At 30.9% G+C, this 12,856-nt stretch overlaps 1 protein-coding gene across 1 annotated transcript in view; it reads right to left on the bottom strand.

Annotated features, from left to right (window-relative positions):
• The window catches only part of LOC145317983 (innexin shaking-B-like), a 106,345-nt gene that overhangs the window by 46,228 nt on the left and 47,261 nt on the right, over window positions 1–12,856 (bottom strand). The gene's annotated exons all lie outside the window — the stretch shown is intronic.

Below are 12,856 nucleotides of genomic sequence, written 5' to 3' on the forward strand. Positions count from 1 at the left end.
ACAACAACATTTAAAGTGCCACTAGAGGCCTCTAGGGGCGTAGCCGCTAGTATATTTATAAACTAGACAACTACCTGGTCCCAATGGTGGGGACCATTTTGTCTGCTAGCAAATTGCGTCCTGCTCTTTTGTAGCGACTTGGATGTTTTAATATACAGTTATTTTTCTTTTACTTTATTAAATTACTACATTACAAGTACAACATCATTTTTCTTTCGATATAATATGAATTTGCTACATGCATATTTACTCTCTCTCAAAAGTAATCATTATCATTTTAAGAAATGCAAAATAGTATAATCCTATCTAAGTAACTAATTAGATTATTAATTTTTTTCATTTTTTCACATTTAAAAAAATTTAAAATCTTTGTAAGGTTTCCAAAAAGGGATTTTGGTTTTTGCAGTTTTGAAACGTTTGGACACTCAATAAATCTAAATTCAATAAAAGTACCCTTGTTAAGCCAAATAATCAGAAAAGGTTTCTATAAAACTTTAGGGACTAGTGTAATAAACAGCCAAATGTCCTTCCCCCTCTCTCCCTGTTTATCATGCGAATTTGAGATACATCTCATTTCAAGTTCAAGTGTCACTGACAACAACAACAACCAACAACAAAAATTAAATCTACTTCACATTGTAGATATTGACCTTAAAAGTTTGGATACTTTTGTGAGTTTTATAGGATCCCAATATGTATAACCTTGGGGCAAAGTTGCCTTTCTCTCCAATATTGTAACTGTATCAGGGAATACATACATACATATATACATTAGAGTGTTTACAAAATCTTGGACTTTTGGATATACTGAAAAATTTCCTTTTAAAAGATGATAATTCAAAAACTTTAAGAAAACCTTTAAATTGATTTTTTAAATGGCAGATAGCGATTTATGTAGTTCAAACTTAACGCTAGATGTAGCTAAACATAATTTTTTATAAGAAATGGTTTATAATAATAATCTAATCTTAATCTGATTTTAAACCTTTATAAATATTTATATTTTTGTATTATTGATTATATTGATTAATGAGCATCTTAGAAATAAGTAAGCGAACAAAATTCATAATATCAGATAAATTTGAAACATCCTACTAAATACATATACATCTATGCACCTAAAAGTAGCAAACGTCACTGGGGCTAGAAGATGACTTTAAACTTGAAAAATAAGTTTGATTAGAGAATAATGCAAGGCTGGCTTGCAAATACTTGATTATAACAGCACTCTGTTGGACAAAGTAGTTTTGTTTAAATCGTAAAAATTGAGGACATTTTCATCTACTTAAGATGAAATAATAAGTTTCATGTTTATTCAGAATGATTTTATACTTTTTTATTTTTAAATACAGCTCTTACTTTTAAAATCAAAATATCTTTTATTTTAATTTTTTCTAGATAATTCATTTTACTTTGTCATAAAAGTTTCAGTTAAAAGATTTTGGGGAGGCAAATAAATTAAAAAGCTTATACAAATCATTTCAAATCAACAACACTGGATATTTATGATTTTGGAATGGCCTTTTGAGCCTTTGAGAATACAGGACTTTTTGTATTTTGAATTTATATAGATGGACAGTGGAATAATCTCTTAGTAATCTGCATAAGTTCCTCACTAACTTAAGAACAATTTTATATTTATGTTTCATACTCACTGTATTGAGGCAGTGACAAGCAAGTTTTTCTTTCTTAGTTTTTATAAACAGAATTTTTGCATAATATTAACAACATAAATATTGTGCCTTGCTATTTTGTCATTCTTTTTTACACAGTCACATAATATTTTTGCATATTTCTGTTTTGTTTCATGATTTTAAAAAAATAAAATATATAAAAGTATTGGATTTATTATTACTTGGATCTTGTACCAGATTATTATGTACTCTAATAAAGTGTAACTTGTAGCTGGCTAAAATAACGATACATCCTAATCCACTCCATTTTCTCCATCCCCCTCCTTTCCGAACTGACCCACAAGTAATGTACTTGTCAGCAACCTTGTCAAAATATCCAGGTATATCCTATATCTACTATAAGATTTTTAACTATTACTAATGTATGTTTACAATTAATACAAAAACTATAAAAATTACTTTAAATATTAAATTAAGTTTTAGAAATGCTGTTTTGTTTAAGAACTTTTAGAATCTAACCTTTAGAATTAAATACATTGGAATATATTATCTTTACATTCATTGGGAGTCTGTAAATATAGCCTTTGGTTAATACAGGCAAACATCTGAAAGTGGAAATTTAATTATACATTTATCCTTGATTGCTTATAAACTACAGGGAAAAGGGAGTGTACATTTTTTCTAGAACAATATAATTGGGAATCAGAAAAATGTATCTACCTTGTCCCTTGAGGGATCTAGGGGGTAGCCGCTAGTTTAATAAAAGTATAAGGCAAACATTATAATACATGGTTATAATGGGTTTAATTTGGCACAATCCATCCCCCCTTGTTCCTGGGTGTGTCCTGAGCAGTGGATGTAATTAGACACAATCCATCCTCCCTCATCCCTGTGTGTGTGTGTGTCCTGAGCAGTGGATGTAATTAGGCACAATACATCCTCCCTCTTCCCTGTGTGTGTGTGTGTCCTGAGCAGTGGATGTAATTAGGCACAATACATCCTCCCTCATCCCTGTGTGTGTGTGTGTCCTGAGCAGTGGATGTAATTAGGCACAATCCATCCTCCCTCATCCCTGGGTGTGTGTGTCCTGAGCAGTGGATGTAATTAGGCACAATCCATCCTCCCTCATCCCTGTGTGTGTGTGTGTCCTGAGCAGTGGATGTAATTAGGCACAATACATCCTCCCTCATCCCTGTGTGTGTGTGTGTCCTGAGCAGTGGATGTAATTAGGCACAATACATCCTCCCTCATCCCTGTGTGTGTGTGTGTCCTGAGCAGTGGATGTAATTAGGCACAATACATCCTCCCTCATCCCTGTGTGTGTGTGTGTGTCCTGAGCAGTGGATGTAATTAGGCACAATACATCCTCCCTCATCCCTGGGTGTGTGTGTGTCCTGAGCAGTGGATGCAATTAGGCACAATCCATCCTCCCTCATCTCTGGATGTGTGTGTTTGTGTCCTGGGCAGTGGATGCAATTAGGCACAATCCATCCTCCCTCGTCCCTTGGTGTGTGTGTGTGTGTCCTGAGCAGTGGATGTAATTAGGCACAATCCATCCTCCCTCATCCCTGTGTGTGTGAGTGTGTGTGTGTGTCCTGAGCAGTGGATATAATTAGGCACAATCCATCCTCCCTCATCCCTGTGTGTGTGTGTGTCCTGAGCAGTGGATGTAATTAGGCACAATACATCCTCCCTCATCCCTGGGTGAGTGTGTGTCCTTAGCAGTGGATGCAATTAGGCACAATTCATCCTACCTCATCCCTGGGTGAGTGTGTGTCCTGAGCAGTGGATGCAATTAGGCACAATCCATCTTATCACAACTTTACAAACTTTGATTACAACTCCCTCTCTTTCACTCTATCCCTCTTTTTTACCTCCCTTTCTATCTTTCTTATTCTCTCTCATACCTCAAAGCCATTTTTCTCTCACAAACCCTTCTCTTACTCTACTTAACAAACTAGAAAAAAAGTACTCAGATTATTTTTACATTTTAGATTATTTTTTTTTACCTTCAATTTTCTACCTTTACAAATTACAAAATATAAACTTTTATTTATATAGAAGAAATAAAATTGTGCTAATTTTTATCAATGGAGGACTTTATGCATTGTTTTAATAGATTAATATTTAGTGCCGACATTATTAATTATTTCATTTGAATATCAGCAAGTTTATATTAAATTTCATATAATATTGCCTTGTGATTTTACAGGGTTAATACACACGGAAATTTACTCTTACTCGTGGATCTTAAGGAATAAGACAATGGTTGATAAATTGATGTACACTCCAATTCAGGTTAACCCCTAATGATGATTATAAGTTGGTTAAATTTTGACACAGCTAGATTGTTTGACACAATCGAGTCCCCAACGTTCTTGATCCAACGAATGAGAGAACAGAATTATGAAAGTTCAATATCCCACCCCTGCTTGCTCTTTCTTAACACCAATCAATCACCCCAAAAAAAGGTAAATTCTCGGTTATCACAAAATGTTTTCTCTTTACAGATTTTTTGTACAAGGATTTGAAGACTCTTAATAACAATTGATCCAAAAAAAGTTTTTACTCATTTATAATAAACCTATTTATTATATGTTTTTTATGTCTTTAATAAATTAATGACAAAAAAATTGCTTCAAATTGTCTCATTTTCATAAAAATATTTTATTCTTTTTTATTTCCTATTTCTTCCCTTTCTGTACTACAGTTTCTTTTTCTTTCTATGCTCCCCTCCCCCCCGCCCCCTTCACTTCTTTTCACTCAATCAAAGTAATTTTCCTTTGGAGCTCATTCAAGTGTTGAAAGTTTTAGCTTTGATGGCAATACAGATCCTGGAAAGCAATGAACCATTTTATTGGATTTCCAAGGTCTCTCCTATAAACATTTTATGCTCATACACTTGAATATTTAGGCTAGAAGAATGGATTTAATAGATTTTATACTAATATTATTTTCTACATTTAGTATGAGTACGTCCATCCGTCCGTCTGTACAGGACGGTTAGCTTTGAGGGTTGGTAAAATCTAGCAACTTAGTAATCTTTTTAAAAATTTCTGAAAGTCAACTTAAAACATGTTGATTATGGCAATTTTACAACAACTTGATTTGATTTTTTATGCTTTCAAGGACAATAAAGCAAGTTAATATAAAAATAGTATTTCTCTAATTATGTTTAACAATCCCTTTTGCCCAGATAATTTTATACAATTCAAGCTTTTATTCCTTTCATTAAATCTATACTTTCTGTCTCATAAAGTAAAATACTCAAAAAAACAGAAGGTAATGGGTGTATATTTTTCCTATGCTAATTAGTTGATTGTATTCAATAGATATAGGATATATGTGGATATATTGACATCGGAAAATTTGTCGTCAATTTAGCTTGCTAATATGGACCTTATTTATTGGACAGTTCGTTGATTCAGTAGGAAATTATAGAATGTGGTAAAGGGGGTAAAGGGGGGGATTGTTATTTTTAGACAGCTGCAAGTTTTACTTTATTAGAGTACATAAAAAACTGGTGCAACATCCAAGTAATAATATATCCATTAGTTATTCACTAATGCCTGATGTGTTCTGCGGGTGTAAAATAAGATTCGCCTGGGGAATTTGCACCTCCTTTATAATGATATTTATACTCCTCCCTTGATACTTGCACACAAGTTAATATTCAAATTCTTTTCTTCTACCATGCCTTACTACAACCATATACAATATAATTATACTGTAGGCCTGTTCAATATTTCTTCTACATGCTAAAAAGACTTACTTTGATAGTTTTGAAAAATATTTTTAAATTGGCAACTCAAGCTAAAAAGCAAATAAAAACAACTCTATTCAAAAATATAACTTTAAAAATATGTTTTTATCAATATTACTAGATTAAGAGGGAAAACCAATGTAATAAACTCCCTTTATTTCACTAATTTTTGAAGCCCTGAAGTAGTTTCTTGGCTCAACACAAGAAAATCCAAAGTTGAAATTTTGGACCTGGCTATTATGCAGAGCAGATAAGAAAGATATGTGTAGTCCCTTGTTAGTATAATTAACTTTGGTCCGCTAGTTATTTCATATTGGGATACATCTAAACCGACTACTCACACAACATACTGCTGCAATTTTCAATTTAATTTAACCGGTCTTTATCTTAATGAACCGAAAATTAGATAAACCTAGTAAAAGACTTATCAATAAAGGTTTAAATTTGAAATTGTATGGTTTTTAAGTGTTTTATTTTTTGTACAAAATTATTCTATAAACATCATTGGATCTAATCTAGAAATGGGTTTATTATCATAGATATCTTACAATAGATTATCATGTACTCTAATAAAGCGAAACTTGTAGCTGGCAAATATAACGAACCCTCCCCCTAACTACTGGATGAACGAACTGACCAATAAATGATTTCCATGGTAGCAACAGAAATTGACGACATTTTTTCCCCTGCTATAATATCCACGTATATTCTACATCCGTTAAAATAAACATTTTTATTGTTCAACTGGTCCTTAGAAAAAAATAACATACAGAATATGAAACTGTTTTCTGAAAAAGTTTTAATTATATTGTCTTTATGTTAAAATTAAATCTTTGATAATAAAACTTTTTGATAAAACTTAGATTGTCTTATTTATACATTTGTTTGTATGTTTGTTTGTATATTTTTAGAACTTTCCCTCAAAGTGTTACAGAAGCACACTTCTCACCCTTTAATTTTTTTTCTAAATTAGAAATTATGGAAGTTAAGAAGACAGAAACAGGAGTCAAAGAGTTCTTTCCATTGCATCAAAAAAAGTTTGTAGAGCGAAGGTCAAGGCAATGTTTTGATTACGGCTTAACATTTCTTGTTTCATTGATAATATAACGTTTTCTGTATGCATAACCCATGCGGAGCTCTAAACCTGTAACTAACATAACCTAACCTAAACATAACTAAACAAATGTTTTTATAATTTACATTTTGACAGCCCCCCTCCTCCTCACAATTTTTTTTGTTTTTTCTAAATAAATCTAGAGGGGGGGGGGGGGGTGATTCGTTAACGGTTGAAGGGACATTGCCTAATATTTTCCATCTCTCCGTATATAACTTTATTATTATCTCTCTATCTATTTGACAACAAACACAGGAGAGCACAAACTAAGTTTTGTGAATCCAGTTAAAAAGTTGTTTCAAAACTTAGATCATGTTTTGTCGTGTTCTCATCTTACTTTCCACTAATTTCCAGAATGGGAGATGGGAAAAAAAGCTGAAAGTTTTTATCACTTATGAGAGAGCATAATATATGATGTATTTATGTATATATTGAGATGGATGTGGCCTTTTTAAACTCAAATTAATCAACATAGTGTTTCTGGCTTCCAGGTTTCTTTAAGAGTAATTTATATTTTTTAACATTAAAATGAATGGAATAGTTATTCATCGCATCGTATTATAGACAGCTTTTAGCAGGTATCAAAATGAAGAATTTAAAGATAAAACCCATTTTTTTATCTCCTAAGGGCAGAAGTACAAAACTGGTATTAATTTTGTGATTTTTATTTTAATATTCGAGGAAAATTGTCTGAAATACGATGTTATACATAATTTTTAGTATGGTAAAAAAACAGTTCTAATTCTTTCATATATGATACTAAATAACATACTTATTTTTTATCATAAAAAGTCTGCTGCTATTAAAGCCAGATTGCTGATATTTTTATTCCTTTCTATAGAGCATCAAGTATACAACTTACTTTGTCTGCCTGTCCGTCGGTCAGGCAACAAGAAACATATATATATATATATATATACTTTTAATGAAAGTTTTGTGATTTTCTATTGTTCTTAATATTTTATATTCTTTTGTCCTTATTTTCTTCCTCTTTTTTATTAAGGCCACAGAGCATTTGTTTGAAAATTCACTTTGTCCGTTCGTCTATCCATTATTATTTTGTGCTGTGCTACTTATGGGTGTTGTCATTTTTGTTTATCCTCTCCTTTCCTCAATTTTTAGTTCTCAATTTTAGAAAATTAAACTTAAAGTATAGAGGGGGCAGTGTTTAAATAACTGAGGTGGATTCTTAAAAAAAAATTGTTTTCGTGAAAAATCCACCAAAATCACATACACCTCTGTATGTTCACGGGGTGGGGACCCTTTGCCGACTTCCAATACGGTCTTCGAATATCCGCCATTAGCGCGGAAATAATAATACAGCCAAGTGGCTACAAAAGAACAATTTGCTAGCAAACGAAAAAGGTTCCCACCACTGGAACCAGGTAGTTGTCTGGGTTATTTATTTATACTTTTTTGGTGGAAACTAGACTGAATAAAGGTATATACTATATAGTCAATACAGTATGTACATATACAACGTGCAACAAACTAAACTTATATATTCTATACTTGATTTGCATATAGTTAACAATAAAACCATCCCATTCTATCTCTCTCTCTCTCTCTCTCTCTCTCTCTCTCTCTCTCTCTCTCTCTCTCTCTCTCTCTCTCTCTCTCTCTCTCTCTCTCTCTCTCTCTCTCTCTCTCTCTCTCTCTCTCTCTCTCTCTCTCTCTCTCTCTCTCTCTCTCTCTCTCTCTCTCTCTCTCTCTCTCTCTCTCTCTCTCTCTCTCTCTCTCTCTCTCTCTCTCTCTCTCTCTCTCTCTCTCTCTTTCTCTCGCTGTGTTTCTACGATGCCAGAAGTTGGAGTTATTATATATCTTGGAATTCTTAAAATATTTTTCTTATTTAATTGTTATCCTAATAAGACAAAAGTTATGCTTGAAAAATGTTTTAATAGCTATTATTATATATTGCATTTTTAAAAAAACGTAAAAATTGAGATCAGAATTTGCGTAGCTATTGTACTCATTTGCGTCATTTCTATTTTCGGAATTTTCTTACCCGTCATCGTTTCTACCTTATATGTATTCATTGTTATCTCTGTGTATCGCTCTAATTGACAAGATATATTAATTAGGTCACCTATGAATGGTGAAAAATATTACTGTACAAAAATTATTTATTGATAAATAGAAAATCAAGGTTTTAGCTTTTTCTTATAATCCAACTACCCCTTGACCCAAATCAACAGAATAGGGGAATAATTAAATCAAAACTCTTAAATCAAAACCAGTTTTGTTAGCATGGGCTTTCGGCTAACAAAACTGGTTTAAATCTTCTGGTTTAACTATTCATTTTAAAATCCAATGAAATCTGTCTATAATACGATGCAATAACTATTTTTTATTTTTAACTTTTCGCAAGGATTGACTTTAATTAGTGGGCTATATTTCCTAAAGAATAGGCAAGAACCTAATTAAAAGTCCGTGTGTACTTGTCTATACCTGCCAAACTAAATCCAGATATATTCACAAAACTTAGATCAAATATTCTACTAATTCCATTATGCAATCTTTTACTGCCAAAGTTTTGACCTGTGTAATTGACTTAGTAGAAAAAAAAACCAAAAATAACTCTTTTTAACAAAATTATTTCTTTCAGTAAGAAAATTTTTTCCAGTCAAGCTTAGAAACTGAACAATATACGCAGGAATAGAACCAGTTCTTAGCCATACTGAAAAATCATATATAGCATCGTAATACAGTTTACAAATATTTATAAAAAAAAAATTATAAAATGAATACCAGGGCTAACAAAACTGTTTTAATTTTTATAATTTTTCAATTTAATATTAGCGGAAAGATGTTTATAATACGGATTACGGATAAATAACTATTCTTATATAAATCTGATGTTAGTGTGTGTGTGTGTATTTATTTACAATTTTCACAAAAATAAGTCTTCAGCATTCACTTGTTTTTATGACAAGAATTACTTAGAAACATGGAGTAGTTCAAAATAAAAAAAAATTGTCTTGTCTTATATAAAAGAAAGTAAATAAGGAAATAAAAGTTATGTAAAAACGTGTTTTTGTAAAAACTTTGTATTTAATATTAATAAATTATCAGAACAGTGCAAAAAAATGTGGCGTTTGTTAAAACCTGGCTTAAGGATAAATCCTAAATCCTAGGAACATTTCTAATTCCCAGGTATGATTAATTATTGATGTTATGAGCCAGAGAAAGTTGAACTCCTCTGTAAAATAAGGTAAAATATAGGATATAAATGCACACACACAATACTACCCTTCCACTCTTTTTTTCAACCAAACACATAAACAAGTTTGTTATGAGGGCTAAAATGGGAAAATGTACTTTTTCTCCAGCATATTTTTTTTATATTTTTCCATTAAGATTCTTTCTTGTGCACAGTTACTTGGAGTACAACAAACATTCAAATTGTTTGTTAATAATCTTAATGTTGTGTTTTTAATTTTGGCTCTGTATTAAATTTAAAGAAAAGACATAGTTTATGATGAAATAATAAATAATGAATTAGGTTTAAATAATGAATTAAATCCTTAAATAGTAATCAAATTTTCAATTTCTAAAATTAACTAAATAAAAATTTCAATTCTGAGCATCTACCTAATTTTCAGGATAAAATTAGTTTTAAACTGTGAATAAAAATCTTATATAAATTGCCTCAGAATACGAAAAGGAAAATACCGGATTTAGTAAGGAAAGTATACAAATGAAAATATTTTTTTTAAAGAGGTGTGAGAGGCGGAAATAAGACAAAAATTGCATAAATAGTTTGAATAAAAACATTTCCAATAAATAGAGCAAGATGATGGATATATTCAGCTGGGAATGTTTCAAATATTCACAAATACTTTATTTCCATTTTGCCTCTTATACAAAGTAGTACGGTATTTTGTCTGTAGCTTAAGATCTCACTAACCACTGGACAGATTGGATTTTCCAATTTAGAGGAACTTCACATAGGTAGATTTAGGCAAATTTAATTTTTCATCTAAGTCTATGGAGGTCCTACATGCTAAGGGCGCAGCCGCTAGTTTTATTCATAGAAGACACCATGCAAAAAAATATTTTACTTTTTGTTTCAAAATAAAGAAAAATTAAATTTGATTATAGAAACAAAAGAATTAGCTAGCATCTGCTGTTTTCTTATTTTAACTAAACAATGCAAAATAATAAATTAAAATAAAAATATTGGAATTTTTAAAATTTTCCAAAACTTTAATCTTTAATATGGAAGACTGTTTAGAGAACTAAGAACAAAGACACTTATCTCCGGCCTATCACAGTTTAAACATTTTATTGAAAATATTTGAGTGTCCTCAATATTTCTATATAGGATTTTGCACCAGACATTTAGTAATAGCACAGAGTGACTCGTCAGTGGATTCAGCTTTACTTAAGCAGCTATGATATTAAGCTGCTTAAGGATTTATCCTCGAACTTATAGGTTTCATCGATTTTTCTTAAAAATTGTTTAAATACAAATTAAATACTAACATTCCGAAGTGGCATTTTTTTTCATACTTAAAAATATGATTTATTTATGAATTTTTAAGATTTTAGCAGCTAAAATAACTTCGAAAATACTTCTCGATTAAGCTTTAGAAAACTCCCTTCTTTTATTTTATCAAATTCAAATTACAGCATAAATAAAAAGGTTTTTTTTCATATATAAACAAAAAACATAAAAAGTAATTAAAAAATTATTAGAAATATTGGACCAAGAAAATATGAATACACTCTTTCCCCTTACTGGAATGGAAGAGACAACAATAAAAGGTTTGGAAATATTGTATATTATTGCAGACCTAGACAGTAAACAGCCAATTTTACACAAACATTCTAGGGATTATTTTAAACCCTACAATTTAGTTCAATATTTATTCATGAGTTTTATTTTTTTATTTAGTTTTCATTGTTTGCAATTAAATTTGTTATTTTATGATATACTAGTGGTTACGCCCCTAGCATCTAGGGGTTCTTTATTCGAAGGGAAATCTACGGGCAAAAAAACAGACAAAAACCATACCCAGACTTATTTATAAAAATAAAATAGCCTAAAACCATCTCAATGCCTATAAGCAGCTTCACTGTAAAGGAGAACCATATCGATTTAAAGGTTAGCAAGATCCTTCGCTACAGACATAAAAATCTTACTACTTTATATAGTAGGAGGATATACCGTAGAAATCAGGTTCCCTCAATTTATTAAGAGCTGAACAAAAGCAATTAAAATAGTGTAAGAAGCTTTTTATAGTGTCTATAAACAATGACGTCATACCATTGGGCATAAAAATGTACACTAGCCTGCTATTGGTAATTTAGTCTGTATATTATTGGCCTATCATTGGTCAATTGTATTGTATGGCGTAATTTTTTATAGGCACTATAAAGAGCTTAATAGTGTAAGGAACCCCAGGATAATATAGGGTAGAATTTAAGTTCAAAGGTATGAAAAAGTTTAAAGAAAGGTTGTATTTTTAATTAATCTGCCATTTTCAATTTATATAATTGAGAGATCTCCATGAATAATTAAATGAGAGAGGTATCTAACAAAAATGGATGTGTTTAAAGTGATTTGCAGACAGCTGACCTAAGTCCTTGACAAGCTATAAATTTATACCCGATTACACATATATCTATCTTTTTTCTTTTAATAAAACTATTTAGATATTTTAACCTTTATCGCTGGCGTGCTAGAATGTGAAAAAATGTTTTCATTAACGCGATTCTGATTGCTATAACTATAGGAGATGAATTATTGTTAGTTTGACTTAAGAATGGCGTTTGACGTTGACGTTTGACTGGAAGAGGTAATGAAGATATCACATATTACTTTGCTAATGAATAGTTTTTTAAAAAAGACAATAGAATGTTTTTTTAAATAATTAATTTATAATGGACCTTGCAATTCTTGCTTTACCCGAATTCGTTATTAAACAGCGATAATATATTTAAAACCATAGTTTTTAAAATAGTCATTGGATTCCTTAAAAACGTAAAAGTGCAATTTTGACGACTGAGACGTCCAATAAGTCTTTGAGGCCTGAACTCCATCGCTTTCAAATCTTTTGTTTTGTGTATCTTACCCCTGGCATACTATATAATACTAAAGAATTATGTTAATATTATAGTCAGTCTCATTGTGTATAAGAAGTGAAGATAAAAGTTTTAATTTTGATGATTCATAATCTTTTCATGCAAATATATTTTCAGCCAGAGTTGAGCTGAGCTGAGCGGGAAGAGAACATCAAAGAGACAGATTTTTGTGTAGTTCAGCCTCTCTGTAATTCTTTTGACATTTTATGATTTTGTAGTAGTCAAATAATGTTAAATTAAGTTGTAAATTGCAAAATA

Source organism: Acartia tonsa, chromosome 4, assembly GCF_053477335.1.
Source record: "Acartia tonsa isolate MP-2025a chromosome 4, ASM5347733v1, whole genome shotgun sequence".
Taxonomy (NCBI): domain Eukaryota; kingdom Metazoa; phylum Arthropoda; class Copepoda; order Calanoida; family Acartiidae; genus Acartia; species Acartia tonsa.